Source organism: Lampris incognitus, chromosome 2, assembly GCF_029633865.1.
Source record: "Lampris incognitus isolate fLamInc1 chromosome 2, fLamInc1.hap2, whole genome shotgun sequence".
In the NCBI taxonomy this organism is placed as follows: Eukaryota; Metazoa; Chordata; class Actinopteri; order Lampriformes; family Lampridae; genus Lampris; species Lampris incognitus.
Window position 1 is genome coordinate 151,537,738 of NC_079212.1, and position 14,559 is coordinate 151,552,296.

Here is a 14,559-nt window from a genome sequence, read left to right on the forward strand (position 1 = left end):
CTGGATATTCCCGGTCAACTGTAAGGGGTATTATTGAAAAGTGGAAGCGTTTAGGAACAACAGCAACTCAGCCACGAAGTGGCAGACCACGTAAAGTCACACAGTAGGGTCAACGAGTGCTGAGGTGCATAGTGTGTGAAAGCCGCCAACTCCATAACTGCAGAATTCCAAACTTCGTCTGGCATTAACATCAGCACAAAAACTGTGTGCCAGGAGCTTCATGAAATGGGTTTCCATGGCCGAGCAGCTGCATGCAAACCTTACATCACCAAGCATAATGCCAAACGTCATATGGAGTGGTGTAAAGCACTCTGCCACTGGACTCTGGAGCAGTGGAAACGTGTTCTGTGACATGCCGAATCACGCTTCTTTGTCTGGCAGTCTGATGGATGAGTCTGGGTTTGGCGGATGCCAGGAGAACATTACCTGCCTGACTGCATTGTGTCAACTGTACAGTTTGGTGGAGGAGGGATGATGGTATGGGGTTGTTTTTCAGGGGTTGGGCTAGGCTCCTTAGTTCCAGTGAAGGGAAATCTTAATGCTTCAGCATACCAAGATATTTTGGACAATTCTATGCTTCCAACTTTGTGCACAAAGCAAGTGCACAAAACAAGGTCCATTAAGACATGGTTGGGTGAGTCTGGTGTGGAAGAACTTGACTGGCCTGCACAGAGCCCTGACCTCAAACGCATCGAATACCTGTGGGATGAACTAGAACGGAGATTGTGAGCCAGGTCTTGTCGTGCGACATCAGTACCTGACCTCACAAATGCTCTTCTTGATGAATGGGCAAAATTCCCACAGACACATCCCAAAATCTTGTGGAAAGCCTTCCCAGAAGAGTGGAAGTGGAAGTTATAGCTGCTGGGGGGGGGGGCAACTCTATATTAATGCCTATGGATTTAGAATGGGATATCATAAAAGTTCCTTTAGATGTAATGGCCAGGTGTCCCAATACACACATACACACACACACACACACACACACACACACACACACACACACACACATATATATATATATATATATATATATAAAACTATGTATATAGTATATCTATATATAAAACTTTGTTAAAAGAAACACTCAACGGTAGGGAAAGTGCTCGAACAAATAAGGAGCAAAATAATCCAGTGAGTCAAGTGAATCCTTTGAGACAGTACAAGCCTGTTTTAGGCCATAATCATGATGCTTATGGCATGGGAAGGTTTTGGGATCCCCCAGGAGGAGCTGGAGGGTGTTGCTGGGGAGAAGGACGTCTGGAGGGCCCTACTTAGCTTGCTGCCACTGTGACCCGACCCCGGAGAAGCGGCTGATGATGAGATGAGATGAGATGAGATGTCTTGTATAATCAGAACCATATTGAATATAAAAATCCAAAAACGTGTAACTTTTTCTGGCTTGGTGCAGAGATGCTCTGTAGGATGAGTAGTGAAAAACACTTTCGGACGAAATTCAAAATGCAGGAAAATCTATCAAAATGCAGTCTTTGACTTCAGAAAAACTTCAAGATACGCCACATGCATACATTGTCACAAGGCTGACACGTTTGAATTGGACACCTTGGGACTTGAACCAGCGACCTTTTTATACCCAGAGTAAGTAACTTAAGTGACTGCGCCACTGGGGCGACATGGTATTCCACATACATACCTTCTTACAACTTTAGTCAATGACTTCCCAGTTGCCGCACTGAGGTATTTTTATCTGTTTAAGCTTAAAAAATTCAATACAAAGTGTTTGTGATAGAATTCTGAAAAAAACAAAGCACGTACTGGTTTCAACTGTATTGTCAAATACTTTGGTAAAGTTTGATTAAACATGTTGCAAAATAGAAAATGTGAATCCAGTGCTAGTTACAGTAAGACACAGTGGCACTGCAAGACTCATTCATCGTCTGAACACCGCCATTTGAAACATGTGAGATCCAGCATCTGCACAACCTCTGTGTCCATTTTAACAGCATCCGAATTAAGACTTGCGGAGAAATAGATGTTAATGGATTTTAAACATTTCGGAAAATACAGAGTGACGGACTTCTGAAGGAAGACTATGTCAAGAGTGTGCTGGGGGTGAAGAGAGTGTCGGACAGAGTGATGAGTATGAAGCTGGAAATCGGAGGTGTGTTGATGAATGCTATCAGTACATATGCCCCGCAAGTTGGGTGTGAGATGGAAGAGAAAGAAGAATTCTGGAGTGAGTTGGATGAAGTGGTGCAGAGGGTACCCAATGAGGAGAGAGTGGTAATTGGAGTTGACTTCAATGGACATGTTGGTGAAAGGAACAGAGGTGATGAGGAGGTGACGGGTAGGTATGGTGTCAAAGAGAGGAATGTGGAAGGACAGATGGTGGTGGATTTGGTGAAAAGGATGGAAATGGCTGTGGTGAATAAATATTTCAAGAAGAGGGAGGAACACAGGGTGACGTACAAGAGTGGAGGAAAGTGCACACAGGTGAACTATATCTTATGTAGAAGGGGCAATCTGAAAGGGATTGGCGATGGCAAGGTGGTGACGGCAGAACGTAGCTAGGCAGCATCAGATGGTGGTCTGTAGGATGACTTTGGAGACCAAGAAGAAGAGGAGAGTGAAGGTGTAGCTGATCTGGATCTATCCCTGCTGAAGGCACTCTACCGCTTTGCTATGTGTTCTGGAGTTGTGATGAAGAGGCAGGGGGCAGTACTAGGTCTCTGGTCCTTTAATAAGGATCTGTGTTCGTTGTTGTGATGAATAAGCAGGAGGTAGTACTGGGTCTCTGGTCTTTTAATAATGATCTGTGTTGGTTGTTGTGATGAAGAGGCAGGGGGCAGTAATGGGTCTCTGGCCCTTTATTAAGGATCTGTGTTGGTTGTTGTAATGAAGAGGCAGGGGACAGTACTGGGTCTCTGGTCCTTTAATAAGGATCTGTGTTGGTTGTTGTGATGAAGAGGCAGGGGGCAGTACTGGGTCTCTGGCCCTTTAATAAGGATCTGTGTTGGTTGTTGTAATGAAGAGGCAGGGGGCAGTACTGGGTCTCTGGTCCTTTAATAAGGATCTGTGTTGGTTGTTGTGATGAAGAGGCAAGGGGCAGTACTGGGTCTCTGCTCCTTTAACAAGGATCTGTGTTGGTTGTTGTGATGAAGAGGCGGGAGGCAGTACTGGGTCTCTGCTCCTTTAATAAGGATCTGTGTTGGTTGTTGTGATGAAGAGGCGGGAGGCAGTACTGGGTCTCTGCTTCTTTATTAAGGGTCTGTGTTGGTTGCTGTGATGAAGAGGCAGGAGGCAGTATTGAGTCTCTGCTCTTTTAATAACGATTTGTGTTGGTTGTTGTGATGAATAGGCAGGAGGCAGTACTGGGTCTCTGGTCCTTTAATAAGGATCTGTGTTGGTTGTTGTGATGAAGAGGCAAGGGGCAGTACTGGGTCTCTGATCCTTCAATAAGGATCTTTGTTGCACATGTTTGGAATCAGTGGCGTGCTCAGTCCTCTCTGTACTTAAGTAATATATTTGTTGGGTGCTCTTTGGTCCAAGGTTAGTAGTTTCAGATGAGAAAAAGAGAACAAATCTCTCTGACCAAGGCACTCCCTGTAATTAAAAATGTCTTTATTGAAACTTAGACATATCCAAAAAAGGACCTAAAAATGCCCAAGCGTAGCAGCTTGGGCCTTCTTCAGGGCATTTTTAGGTTCTTTTTGGATATGTCTAAGTTTCAATAAAGACATTTTTAATTACACAGAGTGCCTTGGTCAGAGAGATTTGTTCTCTTTTTCCTCATCTGAAGGATCTTTGTTGGTTGTTGTGATGAAGAGGCAGGAGGCAGTACTGGGTCTCTGGTGCTTTAATAAGGATCTGTGTTTGTTGTTGTGATCAAGAGGCAGGGGGCAGTACTGGGTCTCTGCTCCTTTAATAAGGATCTGTGTTTGTTGTTGTGATGAAGAGGCACGAGGCCGTACTGGGTCTCAGGTCCTTTAATAATGGTCTGTGTTGGTTGTGATGAAGAGGCAGGAGGCAGTACTGGGTCTCTGGTGCTTTAATAAGGATCTGTGTTGGTTGTTGTGATGAAGAGGCAGGGGGCAGTACTGTGTCTCTGGTCCATTAATAAGGATCTGTGTTGGTTGCGATGAAGTGGCAAGGGGAAGTGTTGAGTCTCTGGTCTTTTAATAGCGATCTGTGTTGGTTGTTGTGATAAAGTGGCAGGGCCAGTACTGGGTCTCTGGTCCTTTAATAAGGCTCTGTGTTGGTTGTGATGAAGCGGCAGGAGGCAGTACTGGGTCTCTGGTCCTTTAATAACGATCTGTGTTGGTTGTTGTGATAAAGTGGCAGGGCCAGTACTTGGTCTCTGGTCCTTTAATAAGGCTCTGTGTTGGTTACGATGAAGTGGCAAGGAGAAGTGTTGAGTCTCTGGTCTTTTAATAACGATCTGTGTTGGTTGTTGTGATAAAGTGGCAGGGCCAGTACTGGGTCTCTGGTCCTTTAATAAGGCTCTGTGTTGGTTGTGATGAAGAGGCAGGAGGCAGTACTGGGTCTCTGGTCCTTTAATAAGGATCTGTGTTGATTGTTGTGATGAAGAGGCAGCGGGCAGTACAGGTTATCTGGTCCTTTATTAAGGGTCTGTGTTGGTTATTGTGATAAATAGGCAGGGGGCTAGTACTGGGTATCTGGTCCTTTAATAATGATTTGTGTTGGTTGTGATGAGGATGAATGTGCATTTTAACTTCTGGAGTGATTCTGAATTACTGGTTCATCTACTATAGAGTAACTATCATCTTTCTTACTGAACAAGTTGCTATTAGTCTTATTCCAGCTGCTTGAGTATTAGTCATTTTCTCTATACGTAGATCTGCTGCTGGGTCCTAGTGGAAACTTATTCTAGCTGTAGCTGTTTTTCACCTAGTGTGTCCTTACATATTTATTGTTGCCTAGCTGTTTTGACTTAGTTATCCTTTTAGCTTATACATATATTCATTGGTAACGTGCTGTTTGCAGTTTTAATAGTTTTGTGTGAGGTTTGATAGAGTTTTACATAAGTGACCCGTTTCTAGGCAATAGGCCTATTTTCAGTGTACCTCTTTGGCCAATTGGGTGTTAAGTGGCCAGGGTGTGGCCTGTACTCCTGCCGGACAATTAGTAATCAGTGTTCTTTAAATCCCTGCTGCTACATGGAAGCGTCAGATTCCAAGCGACAGGCAAACAAGCCAAAGGCAAACAGGTCTAGGTTACTTTACATTAGTCATTTAGCCGACACTTTTATCCAAAGTGGCTTACGATAAGTCCATTTAACGTAGGAAATCAGAAGAACTACTAGTCATCAAAGGTCATAAGTGCATATAAACAAGCATCTAAGAGCAAAACCAGCTCTAAAGTAAAAGTGCAAGAGAGATTTTGTAAAAAAAAAGAAAGAGTGAATACAATAAGTGCTAAGAGCAAGTAACAGGGTAGTAGTTCTTAAAGAGGTGAGTTTTTGACCTGCGCCGAAAGATGGGCAGCGACTCCGCTGTCCTGACATCAGTGGGGAGTTCATTCCACCACTGTGGGGCCAGGACAGAACAGAGCCGGGTCGATCGGCAGCAGGGGCCTCTGAGCGATGGGGCAACCAGGCGTCCCGAGGCAGCAGAGCGAAGTGGTCGGGGGGGGGGGTGTAGGGCTTGACCATGGCCTGGAGATAGGAAGGATCTGTTCCTATCACTGCCCTGTAGGCTAGCACCAGAGTCTTAAACTGGATGTGAGCAGCTACTGGGAGCCAGTGTACGGACATGAGAAGGGGAGTTGTGTGGGAGAACTTAGGGCGGTTGAACACCAGACGAGCTGCACCTTTCTGAACAAGCTCCATAGGTCTGATCGGCCGTTGTCCAGCCGGGAGATGACCAGAGCCTGGATCAGCACCTGTGCCGTCTTGTCGGTGAGGAATGGGCGAATCCTCCTGATGTTATAGAGGAGAAATCTGCAGGCGCGAGCAACCGATGCAACCTTTTCAGCAAATGACAGTTGGTCGTCCAGCATCACACCCAGATTCCTCACAGTCCTAGTTAGCGTCACCACGGTGTTGTCAATGGTGATGGCCAGGTCTCGGTGCGGGCAACCTTTCCCCGGGAGGAACATCAGCTCTGTCTTGTCCAGATTGAGCTTCAGGTGGTGTGTCGCCATCCACTCCGAGATGCCAGTCAAGCACGCAGCAATGCGTGTCTCTACTTGGGTGTCAGAGGGAGGAAAGAGCAAGATCAGCTGGGTGTCATCGGCATAACAATGGTAAGAGAAGTCATGTGAGCGAATAACAGAACCCAGGGATGTCGTGTACAGGGAGAAAAGGAGAGGACCCAGAACCGAACCCTGTGGAACGCCTGTAGTTAGTCTGCGAGCCTCCGACACAGATCCCCTCCATGTCACCTGGTAGGAGCGACCCGTCAGGTAGGTTGCAAACATTGAGAGTGCAGAGCCTGTGACACCCAGCCCCTCGAGGGTAGAGAGGAGGATCTGGTGGTTCACTGTGTCGAACACAGCTGACAGGTCCAGCAGTATCAGGACAGAGGAGAGAGAGTTTGCTCTTGCAGAGTGCAGCGATTCTGTCACTGCAAGGAGGGCCGTCTCTGTCGGCTAGGCTAGAGTGAACAAAGGCAAGTGTGAGTTTCTCAAGCCAAGACTTGGTCAAGCCAAGATTTCGTCAAACAAGGACTGCTCTTTTTCGATCCGGTCAGACATCTGTATTTTATGTACCTAGTATAGACTATGTGTTTCCTTCATATTCCTGTCCTTTCCTCTCCCCAGGGCTGGCATAGACGTTGGGTCACTCCTAGGCACTGTTACCCTACCAATCTCATCTATCCCACTCTCTCCACTCACGATGAGCAGGTGGTGACGGAGGGCTCTGGAATTGCCAGTCTGCGGTGCCAAAAGCTGAGGTTATCTCAGGCTACGCATGCTTGTGTTGCGACCGAGGGCTGCTTCCCACGCCACAATAACCAGATCCACCCAATACACAGGCAACACACAAGAACACAAATAAATTATTACAAAGTTTATTCATATAAGGCACAAATAACACAGGGCTGTAGTTAGGCAGGCCGTTGTAATAGGGCACCACCAGAAGGCAGTCACCTTCCCACTGACAGGCTCAGGCTGAAGAACCAAACCCACCTCCATACAACACATTACGTTAAAACCCATAGCAATAAATAGGTGATAAAAACACGACAATCATCATAACACAGGGCACATCTTAAGTTAAAACAAATCAATCTGGAAACAGCAAATTCATCCCACTTATACAGCAGTGCATCTACTCCACATCACAAGGGGGGGGGGGTAATCAACCCAATGTCAGCAGGTGGCAACAAACACACTCTTGCAGTTCCCGCCACACTAATAACAGCCCCGCGCAATGTAAAATCAGTCTGTACTGGTCGGCAACCTCTGCCAACCAGTTCTTAAGTCCAATGTACTGGCCACAACAAAAAGGAGGAGGGTCAACCCACTGTCCAGAAGACTAATAGCAGCCACAGAGTCCACAGTCACCCAATCTAGGCTGGTGACGTCACGTTCCAGGGCGTAAATGGAATGGTGCCGTCTCGATCAGGCCGAACGCACCCAGCTGGCACTTCAGTGTGAGTGTAGTCACTCGAGGCTCCGCCCTCAGCTACAGAGAAAGCACAACAACAGGGCTCAGTTTCATGGCCTCACCGAGCCAAGGACAAAAACTAGCAATGGGACAACACCAATAGAATGGAAATACAACTTCCCTTCATCTGGACGAGTCGAGAGCGTTGTGCACAGAATGGATCACCTGTCGCTCGTCTCCTCATTCCACTTCCCGGATGTAGCGCACATCTGATGAACACCGGTCTCCTCGGCAGTAGGTCACCTTGCGTTGCAATCGCTCTCTCGGCGCCGGTCCCACCACTGTCGTCCGTCCGGCTTCCGCATCACAGCTCCCCGCCGGTATCCTCCTTCCCATCGTTCATCATACTGCTCCTTTTATGAAGGGAAGCAACCTATCCCGGTCCAGTGTTCACTCACTCAAGCTTGCAATCAATCAGTCATTGGAGCCATTGCAATTAGTCCTGAACACAGGCGAGTGTCCATTCTAAGTTACAAGAAAGTCTCTCAACGAATCCACAAGCACAGATAGACCCCCTGCAACATATAAAACCCACTCATAAGAGTCACATTACAATAATAATAACCACAACTTATATTCACATAATTGACTGAGCCAGGACACTTGACACTTGCTCTCCCTCAACTTTCTTGCTCTAACCGAGACCTAGATCATGCCAGAAAACACTACCACACCCGCAGCTCTGTCTGATGTGTACTTTGTTTCTCACACTCCCAGAGCTGGGAGGCGGGGTGGTGGCCTGGTAATCTCTCTGAAATGGAAATACTCTCTTGTTTCCATTCCACAATTTTCTCTACCCTCTTTTGAATTTCATGCTGTTACTGTCTCTTACCCAGTCAAACTCACCATCGTGGTTGTGTACCGCCCACCAGGCCCCCTTGGTGAGTTTCTGGAGGAGCTTGACACACTTGTCTCGCATTTCCCTGTTGATGACTCTGCACTTAACCTTCTCGGTGACTTCAACATCCACACTAACAAGCTAGATCCTCTTCTGTCTTTCCTCTCCTCCTTTGACCTTCACCTCTCACCCTCTCTTCCTACCCACAAGGCCGGCAACCAGCTGGACCTTATCTTTACTAGACACTGTCCTATTTCCAAACTCTGTTACTCCCCTCCAGCTCTCTGACCACTATTTCATGTCATAGTCTCATTCCCTCTCTTCACCCCTCTCAGCCCCTTCCCCTATCCACATGGTTTCCACCCATAGACACCTCTGCTCTCTCTCCACCACTGATCTTTCTTCCTCTGTTACCTCTATCCTTCCTACACCTGAATCTTTCTCTCTCCTACCCCCTGACACTGCTACTGATCTTCTCTCTACCCTCTCCTCTTCTCTGGAAAATCTCTGTCCCCTCGCTTCCAGGTCTGCACGCCCAACTCCACCTGCCCCTTGGCTGTCTGACTCAGTACATACTGACAAACAGAGCCTAAGAGTGGCAGAGCGCAAATGGAGAAAAGGCGAACTCCCAGAGGACCTTCTCAACTTCCGATCTCTTCTTTCCACTTTCTCCTCCTCCCTTTCTGCTGCTAACGCTGCCTTCTATGGCTCTAAAATCCTATCCTCTGCCTCTAATCCTAAGAAACTCTTTGAAACCTTCTCTACACTTCTTCAACCCCCACCTCCTCCTCCTACTTCCTCCCTTTTTCCTGATGACTTCGCTAACTTCTTTGACAAGAAGGTAAACGACATCAGATACTTCTTTTCTCACCACCTGGTTAGTGCTCCTTGCACTATCCCACCCTCTGCACCCTCCCTCACCTCTCCACGTCCCACCCTATCCAACCTCACTCCCCTCTCCCCTGACGAGGTCCTCAACCTCATCACATCCAGTCGGCCCACCACATGCTCCCTTGACCCGGTCCCCTTCCCTCTTCAGTCTATAACACCTGAACTCTTTCCCTTTCTAACCCAACTCATCAATCCCTCCGTCCATGCAGGATGCTTTCCATCTGCTTTCAAGACCGCTAGAGTCACCCCCTTTCTCAAGAAACCATCACTTAACCCCTCTAACGTAAAAAACTACAGACCGGTTTCCCTTCTATGCTTTCCATCCAAAACTTTCGAACATGCTGTCTTTAACAACTTTCTTTGTACCTCCACCAGAACAACCTCCTGGACCCCAACCAGTCTGGGTTCAAGGTGAGTCACTCGACAGAGATGGCCCTCCTTGCAGTGACAGAATCGCTGCAGTCTACAAGAGCAAACTCTCTCTCCTCTGTCCTGATACTCCTGGACCTGTCAGCTGCGTTCGACACAGTGAACCACCAGATCCTCCTCTCTTCCCTTGAGGGGCTGGGTGTCACAGGCTCTGCACTCTCAATGTTTGCATCCTACCTGACGAGTCGCTCCTACCAGGTGACATTGAGGGGATCTGTGTTGGAGCCTTGCAGACTGACTACAGGTGTTCCACAGGGTTCGTTTCTGGTCCTCTCCTTTTCTCCCTGTACACGACATCCCTGGGTTCTGTTATTCGCTTGCATGACTTCTCTTACCATTGTTATGCCGATGACACCCAGCTGATCTTGTCCTTTCCTCCCTCTGACACACAAGTAGAGACACGCATTGCTGTGTGCTTGACTGACATCTCGGAGTGGATTGCAACACACCACCTGAAGCTCAATGGACAAGATGGAACTGATGTTCCTCCCGGGGAAAGGTTGCCCGCGCTGAGACCTGGCCATCACCATTGACAACACTGTGGTGACGCCAACTCGGACTGTGAGGAATCTGGGGGTGATCCTGGACGACCAACTGTCGTTTGCTGCAAACGTTGCATCGGTTGCTCACGCCTACAGATTTCTCCTCTATAACATCAGGAGGATTCGCCCATTCCTCACCGATGAGCTGGCACAGGTGCTCATCCAGGCTCTGGTCATCTCCCGGCTTAACTACGACAACTCCCTCCTCCCCTCAGACGTCTGGAGCTTGTTCAGAAAGGTGCAGCTCGTCTGGTGTTCAACTGCCCTAAGTTCTCCCACACAACTCCCCTTCTCATGTCCGTACACTGGCTCTCAGTAGCTGCTCGCATCCAGTTTAAGACTCTGTTGCTAGCCTATAGGGCAGTGAAAAGAACAGATCCTTCCTTTCTCCAGGCCATGGTCAAGCCCTACACTCCCGCCCGACCACTTCGCTCTGCTGTCTCGGGACACCTGGTTTCCCCGTCGCTCAGAGGCCCCCGCTTCCGATCGACCCGGTCACGGCTCTTTTCTGTCCTGGCCCCACAGTGGTGGAATGAACTCCCCACTGATGTCAGGACAGCGGAGTTGCTGCCCATTTTCGGCGCAGGTCGAAAACTCACCTCTTCAAGAACTACTACCCTGTTACTTGTTCTTACCACTTATTGTATTCACTCATTTAAAAAAACAAAATCTCTTTCTTGCGCTTTTACTTTAGCACTGGTTTTGCTCTTAGATGCTTGCTTAGATGCACTTATGAACTCTGATGACTAGTAGTTCTCCTGATTTCTTACTTTAAATGCACTTATTGTAAGTTGCTTTGGATAAAAGTGTCGGCTAAATGACTATAATGATATTTAATGTAATGTAATGATGAAGGGGCAGGGGGCAGTACTGGGTCTCTGGTCCTTTAAGAAGGATCTGTGTTGGTTGCTGTGATCAAGAGGCAGGAGGCAGTACTGGGTGTCTGGTGCTTTAATAAGGATCTGTGTTGGTTGCTGTGATGAAGATGCAGGGGGCAGTACTGGGTCTCTGCTCCCTTATTAAGGATCTGTTTTCTTTGTTGTGATAAAGTGGCAGGGCCAGTACTGGGTCTCTGGTCCTTTACTAAGGATCTGTGTTGGTTGTTGTGATGAAGAGGCAGGGGGCAGTTCTGGGTCTCTGGTCCTTTATTAAGGATCTGTGTTGGTTGTTGTGAAGAAGAGGCAGGAGGCAGTACTGCGTCTCTGGTCCTTTATTAAGGATCTGTGTTGGTTGTTGTGATGAAGAGGCAGGAGGCAGTACTGAATGCTGAATGGCTTCTGAGCCATGGTCTCTACCAGACGGTTGTCCTTCTGAACAACCCTACCAGTACCTGACCTGACTACACCTTGTGTGTATTGTAGTGTGTGTGCTTGGCTGTCTCGGTTCTGGTCTTTGTAAGCTGTTGGTACTGTGTCTGGAGTAACAGCTGGGTCATGGTCTCTGTCAACTGCTGGTGCTGCAGATAAACTGTCAGTCTGTGAGACCATCAATGTCTGAGGGAGTCTGTTACACAGTCTTTTTCTCATGGTTTTCTGCTGTGGACTTCAGCCTCTATCTGACATTGTTTTTTCTGTTCTGTATCACCATCATCCTAGGATTTGACAGATAGTGTCTCATGTTCCACTCAATAGCCAAGCACTTGACCTGTCTTCTGAATCCTGCTCCTCTAAAGACTTGATGAGATCCACCGTATGAGACTCATCCTCTGAATCATCAAGAATGCTCTGAGTTTTGGTCATGTCTCCATCAGCAGACTCTATGGGATGGAAACTGATATCCAGGATAAGGTCCTGGGTTCGAACCTCTGGGTTGTCCAACCTTGGAGGTCATCCCAGATCGTACTCTGTGTTGAGTTTGCATATTCTCCTCGTGTCTGTGGTGGGTTTTCTCCGGGTGCTCCGGTTTCCCCCACCATCAAAAAGACATGCATGTTAGGGTTAATACTCCTGTCTGTGTCCCTGACCGAGGCATGGCAAGACCAACTGGAGTTGCTCCACAGGCGCTGCATGGTGGCTGCCTGCTGCTGCTAGCTACACAGCTAGGATGGGTTACATGCTGAGATAGAATTCCCCCACAGGGATCAATAAAGTATCTCAAAATAAAAAAACAAAAACAAAAAACAAACAAACAAACGATCTTCCAACCTGTATGTGTGTCTGTGGGGTTTTGTACATGACTGTATACCCTGCTGCTTCCCACTTGTCTGCAAGTTTCTTCTGTTTGTCCTGCTCTTTGATGGCATGTTTCTGAGCAGAGACACACCAAGTATACTTACCAAAGAATCAGACAAGTCTCTCGAAGCACACGGTTACTTTGTTGGTGGACATGTCCAAGACTGCTTTCACCATCCGTCATCGAAGGAAAACAAGTGCTGTCATCAAATCAAAGGTAAGCCCTCGCAGTTTGTTTGTATGGTTATGAGATCGAGCTTGAGTCAAGTTATGACCTCAAACAGCAGGACACAAGAAAGCTGATGGACTCGTTGTCAGACTTGAGGAAGGCTCGGCATTAACAACTCACACTGTGGTGTGGCAGTTGCTCTACTAGGACAGCATCACATGTAGAGCTGTTACTTCACCACAACACTTCTTTGTGTAAGAAACGGATACATACCCGATATCAAATGTCCTCCGCAAATTTTCACGTTTGGTACTTGCTCTTCTGACCACGTCTTCCAGTCCTCCCGATGGATCTCATGAATCCACGTCTGTCTTCTTCGTTTTTCAATTGGACTTTTCCCTTTCGGCATGCCATAAAAATGCAGATGTTTGTTTTGACCATCTTTACAATTTGTACAACCGACAGCACAACAGCTGTGAGGCGTTTCGTACCGTTTTAAATCCATTTCTCCGTGATGACCTCTCCGAAATGAACATAGTAATGTTTACAAACACAAGACTCGTGGCCCCCTTTTGCCTCACAATCTGCCCACGCACATTTGGTGCATGTACATAAGGGATAAGGGAACACGTCTATAAGTCCTGAATGGAGGGCAGGTTGGCACCGATTATTTTCTGTGCAGACTTAACTCTCCATTGTAGTCTGTCCCTGTTCTGTGGTGGCCGGTCCAAACCAGACAGTGATGGATGTGCAGAGGACAAACTAGGTTATTGTAGTGTAGAACTGACTCAACACTTCCTGAGGCAGGTTGACCTTCTTGAGGTGGCAGAGAAAGTACATCAGAGGATGTACTTTCTGGGCCTGTTTGATGATTGTGTCTATGTTGGATTCCCACGTTAGGTCCTGAGAGATTATGGAACTTGGTCAGAACTATGATTGGACTGAGCTCTTTAAAATGTTTGCAGAGTTTTAAGACCTTTTTCTGTTTTGAAAATATTGTCCAATAAATTTTGAAGAAGCCATGGCTTAAAAGGAAAATAGCTATAACTCTGTGACAGTTGGCTTGTTTGCTAGAAAGTATCACCTAAATGCCTGAAAATACTTTACAGCAGCTAATGGCTTTGCTGACTTGGTGCCTAATGTTTACAATTGTAGAGGAGCTCAAGCAGGAGTCATTACAACTTTCTCTTTCGGCTACACAACGTGCACCATTTATTCCTTCCACCATTCCAACAACAACAAAGACCCGCGCAGCGGAAGTGCACCACCGTAAACCCGAACCGAGAAAACAGCAGCTGTAAACTAACGTTCCTACTAGCTCAACAAGGGGAATTATGTATCCCCATAACCACTACACACGTCCCCCCAGAATTCGCCTTAATACGAAAAGTCAGTGTGGCGAGGGGGGCGGATCTCTCTGCCCCAACGGCTCCGCTGAACAGGAGCTGGGGGCTGGTTAACCGCAGGCAAAGCAGCAGAGTCCTCACAGCTGGACCGGGGAAAGGGAGGGACTGGGAAAGCAGGGGGCGGCTCGCCGGGGGAGGGGGGCAGGGCAAGACCAACAGGGCGGTCTAAGTCCAGGTGAGCAGGCTTGAGGCGGTCCACAGAAACCCGCTCCAGCCTGCTGCCAACCTCCACCACAAAGTGCTTATCTCCAGTGTCCCGTACCCGAAATGGGCCGCCGTAGGGTGGCTGCAGGGGACCGCGGTGCGCGTCGTGGCGGATGAAAACATACTCCGCCGACCGCAGCTCCGTGGGGACATAGGACTGAGAGCCGCCATGCTGAGAAGTGGGGACCGGTGCAGAAGCCCTGGCTTCCTCCTGCAGCGCAGTCCGTTGGCAGCTGGCGGACCAGGGAGCTGTGGCGGTGGGAAGGAAATCCCCCGGGACCCGAAGTGGCTGTCCATAGACCAGTTCGGCGGATGAGG

At 47.9% G+C, this 14,559-nt stretch overlaps 1 protein-coding gene across 1 annotated transcript in view; it reads left to right on the forward strand.

Annotated features, from left to right (window-relative positions):
- The window catches only part of pltp (phospholipid transfer protein), a 188,980-nt gene that overhangs the window by 142,513 nt on the left and 31,908 nt on the right, over window positions 1-14,559 (forward strand). The gene's annotated exons all lie outside the window — the stretch shown is intronic.